This window comes from Hylobates moloch, unplaced genomic scaffold (assembly GCF_009828535.3).
Source record: "Hylobates moloch isolate HMO894 unplaced genomic scaffold, HMol_V3 SCAFFOLD_2, whole genome shotgun sequence".
NCBI lineage: Eukaryota > Metazoa > Chordata > Mammalia > Primates > Hylobatidae > Hylobates > Hylobates moloch.
In genome coordinates, this window is record NW_026652277.1 from 167063213 (window position 1) to 167071342 (window position 8130).

General features: G+C 43.4%; 1 protein-coding gene and 1 long non-coding RNA gene across 4 annotated transcripts in view; one reads left to right on the forward strand and one right to left on the reverse strand.

Annotated features, from left to right (window-relative positions):
• DYNLT1 (dynein light chain Tctex-type 1) overlaps positions 1-8130 on the reverse strand; it is a 241327-nt gene that overhangs the window by 227817 nt on the left and 5380 nt on the right. The gene's annotated exons all lie outside the window — the stretch shown is intronic.
• Positions 3367-8130, forward strand: part of LOC116473506 (uncharacterized) — a 54787-nt gene continuing 50023 nt past the window's right edge. For both annotated transcript variants that reach the window (XR_009212534.1, XR_009212535.1), the window contains exon 1: positions 3367-3756. This is a non-coding gene — a long non-coding RNA (uncharacterized LOC116473506). The remainder of the gene's footprint in view (positions 3757-8130) is intronic.

Consider the following 8130-nt stretch of genomic DNA (forward strand, 5'->3'; position numbering starts at 1 on the left):
CAGCCCAATGTTTTGCTTTTCAATAAACTTTGTTTTCTTTTTTATTTATTTAGTCTTACCAGACCAAATTATTTTCATTAAGAGTTATGGTCAGAGTTGGAGCTTGGGAGCAGTAAGAAGCAACAGGTTATAATAATAAAAATACTATTTCCCTAATACTTGTTTGTAAACCGTGCTTTTTGTTTTTTTTTTTTCAACACACCCATTTTTCTCAATAGGTTATTTTGCTGAAAAGTTTTCAGAAAGTTCTATTAAAAAATAACCAAAGTCTTATACTTAATAGATTTTTAGTAACTTTTAAAATGAATGTCAGACACAAAGCTAATGCCAGTATTTGGAAGTGATGTCGTTGAAGTTTTGATAAGGACATTTAAAGTTATGGATGATAATTAAGTCTCACTGTAAATTACTACCTGACTATGAAACTTAGTGCAGTCAATGTAGCTCTGTAAGATAAATAATAAAGATAGAATAGTCATGACTAGGTGCTTTTCTTCTTAATCATTCAGAGGAAGGAGCAAAAAAGATAATTAACATTTTTTGAATACCTATTTGTGCCACTCAATAATTCAGGAACTTCAGAGATCTCACTTAATCCTTTCAGCAAAACAGGTTACAAATAAAGAATCTGAGGTTCATAAAAGTTTGGAAATTCATACAACTTCAGAGAGAGGGGTTGGGGGATGGAGGGACTGGGGATTAAACCCAAGCCTGCCTGGCTCCAAGGCAGTTTCCAATGCAGGGTCTACTGTATTTGGAATTTCTATCAAGTAGTTCTGGTAGCTTTTTGGAAGAAAGTGTAGAAAAAAGTTTGAAAGTCATTCTTATGATCGGTTTGCTTCCTGGTTCCTAACCAACCAAGTGGATCTAAGTGAGGCCACTTTGTAAACAGGTCGGTCTCCAAATTGATGAACACAGCAGAATCTGAGACATTTTCAGAAACTTTGTACTGTAGGTTTAATATGGTCTGTTGCTCAGGCGAAGTGGAGATTGTTGAGACTGTAGGCACCCTTATTTTCCCTCTCACATCTCTCACATAGCAATCTTTTTTTTTTTTTTTTTTTTAAGACAAGGTCTCGCTCTGTCACCCAGGATGGAGTGCAGTGGTGTGATCACAGCTCACTGCAACCTCAACCTCCTGGGCTAAAGTGATCTTCCCACCTCAGCCTCCCAAGTAGCAGGGATTACAGGTGTGAGCAACCACGCCCCACAGTAGCAATCCTTTTCTTAAACCAGCAGCAGGACAAATGTCTTCCTGAAGATTTTATAACACCTGGTAGTGATCCCAACTCCTTTTGGGCCCGCTTAAGACTAAGTTTCCGGTTAGGTAAGACAAAGAAAGAAGAAACTGCAGAGCTTAGTAGTTAAGGGCACACAGGAGTCAGAAAACCTTGGGTGTGAATCCTGGCACTGCTGTGGTACTAATGTGTTGCATCAGTCATGTTGAGAGGTGAGGCCAGCTGGACTTCCTGGGTCCAGTGGGGACTTGGGGAACTTTCCTGTCTTACAGGAGGATCGTAAAACGCACCAATCAGCAGGATTCTAAAAGTAGCCAGTTGCGGGGAGGATTGAAAAAGAGGGCACTCTGATAGGATACAAATGGAACATGGGCGGGGACAATAAGGGAATAAAAGCTGGCCACCCCAGCCAGCAGCAGCATCCTGCTTGAGTCCTCTTCCATGCTGTGGAAGCTTTTTTGCTCTTCACAATAAACCTTGCTACAGCTCACTCTTTGGGTCCCGGCCATCTTTAAGAGCTGTAACACTCACCGTGAAGGTCTGTGGCTTCATTCTTGAAGTCAGTGAGACCACGAACCCACTGGCAGGAACCAAGTCCAGACACAATGTTATGCAAACTTTCTAGGCCCTTTCTGTAAAATGGGTATAATAATAGTATCTAAGTCATGGGGATTTTGTGAGGGTTAAATGAAATGCCTGTTAAGCATTTAAAATGCCTGGCACATTGAAAGTTGTTTTTGGAGACAGTCTTGCTCTGTCACCCAGGCTGGAGTGCAATGACATGATCTCTGCTCACTACAGCCTCTGCCTCCTGGGTTCAAGCGATTCGGTGCCTCAGCCCTGAGTAGCTGGGATTACAGGCATGCGCCAACACGCCCACCCAATTTTTGTATTTTTAGTAGAGACGGGGTTTCACCATGTTGGCCAGGGTGGTTTGGAACTCCTGATCTCAGGTTATCCGCCTGCCTCGACCTCCCAAAGAGCTAGGATTACAGGTGTGAACCACTGCGTTTGGGCCAAAAGTACTTAATTCTTGATGTCCACATTCAACAATTACTAAGTTTGTTTTTTCTGCATCCAGCTGCAAATCATCTTCAAAGTTGTGAACTCAGGCAATCTCAGAGGCGTTTATAGGCTTTCCAACCAGAGATGGTATTTGTAATTCTATCCTTAAGAGAACCCCTTTCAAGGTAAGTTCCCATCCAATATGGAGTGGTGGCTTCGAATGATCCTTTTGGCTTATCTTTTTAAGTGTAAGAATTTTTGATGAATCACACTTGGTACCTATTTGGTCACTTTCACCAAAGTACAAAACCAGTCTGCCACCAGAAGAAATTTAGTAATCTTGAGACTCAGAGAAGTAATGCTGCCTGATTGGTGGACAGCCAGACTAGGGGGGATCAGACGTGGCTCTTCCGATCGGGACATGGGAATGTGCTGGAAATGAGATCCTCTAGCGATTCTAAGGAGTGTTTTGTTCTTCTAGCTTCATAGAAGGTCAGAGGACAGAACCAAGGGGAGAGAGAGGCCCAGCCATTGTCTGACATGAGGCACGATAAAACATTAGAGGGCTGGTTTAGCAAAGGGCAAGGTAGAGTTGGCAGAAGACGCGCCTGCAAAGGGAGGCGGGCAAGAGCTTCAAGACGCGAATGACACTTGAGCAGCCTGGGCTCACGTCTGGTAAGGTTTAGGCCGCCTGTTCCCGCCATCTGGCAACTCTCTCCCAGAAGGGTGAGTCTGGTTCTTGACAAATCCCTTTCGGACACACAAACTCTTTTATTAAAAATATAACCCCACTGACAGATTGCAGACTAGGCACAGAAGCCCCAAAGCACCCCGGAGACCGCAACAGTCCCGCCCCGCCGCCCCCCGGCTCCCCGCGGCCGCCGGAAGCTCCCCTCACCCAGATCTTGGCCCCTCCCTGAGGCGCGCCAGCGTGTCGTCGCCCGCTCCCGGCCAATCAGGGCGCGCGACCAAAATAGCGCCATATAAAAGCTGGACGGCGGGCGCGGCCGATGCAGAGCCTCGCGCTGGGGTGGGGTTGCGCGCGCAGGTGAGGGGGGCGGGGCCGGCGCCACCGGCAGGGCGGGGCGGACACTCCCACCGCGCACCTGCTTCTGCCTGACATGTACCCGGAAGGTCGTCAGCCCAGGCTCCAAATATGTAACAGTGAGTTTCTAAGTGAGTCACACGGACGCGGTTGGTCTCCAGTGAAACAAAACTCATCGCTTCACTCTTCTCAACGGTTCCCTCTTCGGAAGGAAGCGCAGTCCACAGCGTCGTCCGAGGGCGTGATCGCCTGCGTCGCACCCGCGTCTCCAGTGGCCACCCCTTGTCCTACAGGAACGCGCATCTGCTTAGCAGGCGCTGAGCCCTTGAGGAGGCCTAAAATGAATGAACGCGGCTGTGCCTCCTGAGCAGGTTCACAGTTGTGGGTGGGGGACAGAAGGGTGTCCATGCCTAAGGTCGACGGCGATAAGACAGACAGACATTCTTCCCAGGAGGAGATCAGTTCCAGGTGGGAGGCATTTCTAGGAGTCACCTTTCTCTGAGGAAGTGACCCGAGCTGTAAGAGGTGGAATCACAAAGGCTTTGGTGCCCTACACACCTGGGTTTTAGCCTCAACTTGAGTCACTCACCCAGTCTGTGACGCTGAAGACATCAGCAAACCTCAAACTTTACCCATCTTTAAGATGCAGGTAATAGGTTACCATGGCTCGTGCTTGTAATGGCAGCTGTTCGGGAGGCTGAGGCAGGAGGATCTCTTGAACCTGGGAGGTGGGGGTTGCAGTAAGCCGAGATCGCAGCACTCACTCCAGCCTGGGCAACAGAGCGAGACTCCGTCTCAAAAAATAAATAAATAACACTACATGACTGATAGCATATTTTTGAGGAGCATCTCTCCCCCTCCGTGCTTAGGTTTAATCCCCCCTTCCTCCCTCCCTCCCTTTATCTCTCCCTTCCTCCTTCCTTACGTTTCTCTTCATTTCTTTTTTTCTCCATCATTCCTTCATTTTTCTTATTTTTTCCTAACTGACATAATTTACACACAATAAATCGCACAGGAATTAAGAGAACAGCTGGGTGAACTTTTACATATGTGTACACATGTCATCAGCCCCCAGGTCAAGATCTAGAACATTTCCATCACCCCAGGTTTCCAACTGCTCCTTCCGGTCGGTAGTACTTCCCCAGAGGTAACCACTAACCACTATTCATTTGGATTTAAATTACCAAGCATGAGCTGTGTCTACTCTTAAACTTCATGTAATTGCAATCAAGCAGTAAGCTTTATTCCAAACTTGTCCAACCCGCACAGGCCACGGTTTTGAATGTGGCCCAACACAAATTTGTAAACTTTCTTAAAACATTACGAGATTTTTTGTGATTTTATTTATTTTTTTGAGACAGAGTCTCTGTTGCCCAGGCTGGAGTGCAGTGGTGCGATCTCGGCTTACTGTAACCACCACTTCCCAGGTTCAAGTGATTCTCATGCCTCAACCTCCCGAGTAGCTGAGATCACAGGCTGGTGCCACCACACCTGGCTAATTTTTGTATTTTTAGTAGAGATGGGGTTTCATCATATTGGGCAGGCTGGTCTCAAACTCCCGACCTCGGGTGATCTGACCGCCTCGGCCTCCCAAAGTGCTGGGATTATAGGCATCAGCCACTGTGCCCCGCCATGTGATTTTTTTTTTTTTTTTTTTTTTTTAGCCCATCAGCTATTGTTAATTTTAGTGTATTTTATATGTGGCCCATGACAATTCTTCCAGTATGGCCCAGGGAAGCCAAAAGATTAGACACTTTTGCATTTCTGTCTGTTTTTTTCTCACCCACCATAGTGTCTGTAAGATTCCTCCATGTTATCACACGTATCAATAGTTTGAACTTTGTTTATTACTGAATAGTATTCTATTGCATGAATATACTTAACTTATCCTTTTTACCATTGATGTGTATTTGGGTTGTTTTCATTGGCTATTATGAATAAAGCTGCTCTGAACATTCATGTAGTATGGTGAATAATTGATTTTAGTTGGATATATACCTATAAAAGGAATTTTTGTGTCATAGGATGATAGGTGTATAGTTAGTTTTAATAGACACTGCTGGCAGTTTCCCAAAATGATTGAATCAATTTTTGAAAATTGGCCGGCTGCGGCAGCTCATGCCTGTAATCCCAGCACTTTGGGAGTCCGAGGCAGACAGATCACCTGAGGTCGGAAGTTCGAGACCAGCCTGACCAACGTGGAGAAACCCCGTCTCTACTAAAAATACAAAATTAGCTGGCTGTGGTGGCGCATGCCTGTAATCCCAGCTAGCTACTCAGGAGGCTGAGGCAGGAGAATCGCTTGAACCTGGGCAGTGGAGGTTGCGGTAAGCCGAGATCATGCCATTGCACTCCATCCAGCCTGGGCAACAAGAGTGAAACTCTGTCTCAAAAAGAAAAAAGAAAAAAGAAAATTACAGTTACTTCACATCCTTGCCAACAATTGATGTTAACAGTCTTAAATTGTTGATGTTTATGCAGCAGTATTTCTTAGTGTTTTTTTTTTTTTTTGAGACAGAATTCTGTCACCCAGGCTGGAGTGCGATGGCACGATATCGGCTCACTGCAACCTCTGCCTCCCGGATTCAAGCAATTCTCCTGTCTCAGCCTCCTGAGAAGCTGGGATTACCGGCATGCGCCATCATACCCGGCTAATTTTTGTATTTTTAGTAGAGACGGGATTTCACCATGTTGGCAAGGCTGGTTTTGAACTCCTGACCTCAGGTGATCTGCTCACCTCGGCCTCCCAAAGTGCTGGGATTACAGACGTGAGCCACCGCACACGGCCAAAATCAGGTTGTTTTCTTACCATTGAATTTTGAGAGTTCTTTAAATATTCTGGATACAAGTCCTTCATTACAAAGACTCCCTTCCATTGACTTTGCACCTGCCACTTTGTGAAAAGTCCGTTGGCCATATTTGTGTGAATTTATTTCTGGACCATTTGTTCTGTTTCATTGATCTGTGTCTATCCCTTCACCGCCACCACATTGCCTTGATTGCTGTAGCTTTAAAGTAAGTCTTAGCGCCCTCCAACTTTGTTCTTTTTCCTGATTACTTGGGTATTTTACTTCCTTTGACTTTCCATATATATTTTAGGCTTGTCTATATGTTTTAACAATCCTGCTGGGAATTTTGTTCTTTTTTTGTTTGTTTTGTTTTGTTTTTCAGACAGAATCTCAGTCTGTAGCCCCGATGGAGTGCAGTGGTGCCATCATAGCTCACTGTAACCTCAAACTCCTGGGCTCAAGGGATCTTCCTGCCTCAGCCTCCTGAGTAGCTAGGATCACAGGTGTGCATCACCACACCTGGCTAATTAAAAAAAATTTTTTTTTTTTTTTTGGTAGAGACGGAGGTCTTGCTATGTTGCCCAAACTGGTCTCAAAATTCCTGGCCTCAAGTGATCCTCCTGTCTCAGTCCCTGAAGTGCTGGGATTACAGGTGTGAGCCACTGTGCCCCACCACGTGGGGGATTTTGACTGTATTTGTGTTAAATCTATAGATCAATTGGAGGAGAATTGACGTCTTAACTATATTGAGTCTTCCAGTCTGTGGATATAGTATGTCTTTCCACTTATTTAGATTGTTTCATTTCTTTCATCAGCATTTTGTGGTGTTCATATATAGATCCTTTACGTGGTTTGTTAGATTTATGGCAGACTATTTTTCGAAGCCACTGTGATTTAAAAAATTTGGTTTCCAGATATTCATTACTATTATAAAGAAATATAGTTGGTTTTCATGTGTTAACCTTGTATCCTGCAATCTTGCTAAACCGATACTGGTTTTAGAAGGTTTTTATGGAATCCGTGAGATTTTTTACACAGGCAATCATGTTGTTTGTGAATAGGGACTGCGGACAGTTGCGTTTTCTCCTTTCCAATCTGTATGACTTTCATTAAATTTTATTTCCCTGTTTCACAAGATAGGTCTTCCTGTGCAATGTTGAGTAGGAGGGGTGAGGTGGATTTCCTTGCCTTGTTCCTGATCTTAGGGGGAAAGAAGCATTACGTCTTTCACAGTATGTTTAGTTATAGGCTTTCTTGTAGGTGTGCTTTATCAGTTTAGAGAGCTTTGTTCAATTTCTCATTTGCTGACTGCTTGTACCGTGAATTGATGTTGAATATTGTCGGTTGATATGGTCTTGTTGCAGATTACATTCTCATTGGTTTTCAAATATTGCATCCCGGGAATAAATCCTGGATCATGGTGTGTAATTTTTTTTTATGTATTACTGTATTCAATTTGTTAGTATTTTGCATCTGTGTTGATGAGGGATATTGATTCATGAGGATCTTTTTTTTTGTATTTTCTTTATCTGGTTTTAGTATCATGATGATGCTCATCTCATAAAATGAGTTAGGAAGCATTCCTTCCACTTCTGTTTTCTGGAAGAAGCTATGTAGAGCTCATGTTATATCTTTCTAAAATCTTTGGTACTATTTGCTGATGAAACCATTTGGGACTGCAGATTTCTGTTAAGGAAGATTTTAAACTAGAAATTCAACTTTTTTTAAAAGATAAAGGATTTATTTAGGTTTTTAATTTATTCTTGGATGAGTTTTGGTAGCTTGTGGCCATAAAAGAATTGATCCACTTTATGTAAGTTGTCAAATTTCTGTGTGCACAGTTGTTTGTGTAATTTATTCCCCTTTTAGAGTCTGTGGGGTGCTCAGTGATAGCCTGTCCTTCATTCCTAATGATTGGTTTTGATTTTTTAAAGTTAATTTCCTATTTTCAATTCCAATGATTTCTGCTCTAATTTTTATTATTATATTTCTCTTATTCTGCTTGCTTTAGGCTTATATTCTTTTCTTTTTATAGGTTTCTTTTTTTTTTTTT